This window comes from Arvicanthis niloticus, chromosome 16 (assembly GCF_011762505.2).
Source record: "Arvicanthis niloticus isolate mArvNil1 chromosome 16, mArvNil1.pat.X, whole genome shotgun sequence".
NCBI classification, from domain to species: domain Eukaryota; kingdom Metazoa; phylum Chordata; class Mammalia; order Rodentia; family Muridae; genus Arvicanthis; species Arvicanthis niloticus.
Window position 1 is genome coordinate 61,494,198 of NC_047673.1, and position 1,026 is coordinate 61,495,223.

Below are 1,026 nucleotides of genomic sequence, written 5' to 3' on the forward strand. Positions count from 1 at the left end.
TTAAGAAGAGGTTGGTAGCTTATATTACTATTACTCAAATTTGGGGGTGGGGTTGGGGGTTCCTTCAACAGCACACGTGACTAATCCCATGTGCCCCCATATTCCAGAGCCTCACAAACCAGGTCATGAAAAGCTCCTTTCATGTTTGTTTAAACCTGTCTGGGAGGGGATACAGAAGTGGCTCAGTGGTTAAGAGAACTTTTGGAAGACTTGACTTCAGTTACCAACACACACACACACTTAAAAATAAAAACGTATCTTTAAAAAATATTGGAACAACAAAAACAAAGCTATGCATGGTAGCTCACATCTTTTATCTAATGGGGAAGCAGAGGCTAGCCTGGTCTACATGATGAGTTCCAGGACAGTCAGGGGTACAGAATGAAGCCCTGTCTCAGAACAAACAGGCAAAAAAACCCAAACCAACCAAACAAACAATAACAAAAACAACAAAAATCCTTCTGTAAGTCTTTCCTTTTGTAACCAGTTCTGTGCTAAGTATTCCTGTCTGTTACAGTGTCTTCTATTGGACCGTTACCAAGGCCCCTATTGTTGTTGAATCATAGATTCCTATGTTTTCTTTTTCTTCTTCCTCTTCTTTCTCTCTTTTTTCTTTTTTCTTCCATTGTTGTTGTTGCCGCTGCTGCTGCTGCCGCCGCCGATTTTTAGAGACAGGGTTTCTCCTTGTAGCCCTGGCTGTCCTGGAACTCTCAGTGTAGACCAGGCTGGCCTCGAACTCACAGAGATCTGCCCGCCTCTGCTTCCTGAGTGTTGGTTTTCAATGCCTCTGCTACCACTGCCCAGTGATTTCCACTTTTTCTATATTAAAGCTCAAACCCAAGGAATATGTTTTTTTTTTTTCCAGGGGAGAGCGCGAACGCAGTCCCCCACTACCACAAATTATGCAGTCGAGTTTCCCGCATTTGGGGAAATCGCAGGGGTCAGCACATCCGGAGTGCAATGGATAAGCCTCGCCCTGGGAAAACCACCTTCGTGATCATGGTATCTCCCCTGCCAGGTAAGTAT

The 1,026-nt window shown here is 44.4% G+C and overlaps 1 non-coding gene across 1 annotated transcript; it reads right to left on the reverse strand.

The window, feature by feature from the left end:
* Positions 1-862: 862 nt before the first annotated feature.
* On the reverse strand, positions 863-1,026 carry LOC117722088 (U1 spliceosomal RNA). Its single transcript, XR_004608494.1, has one exon. It is a non-coding gene; the product is annotated as a U1 spliceosomal RNA (small nuclear RNA).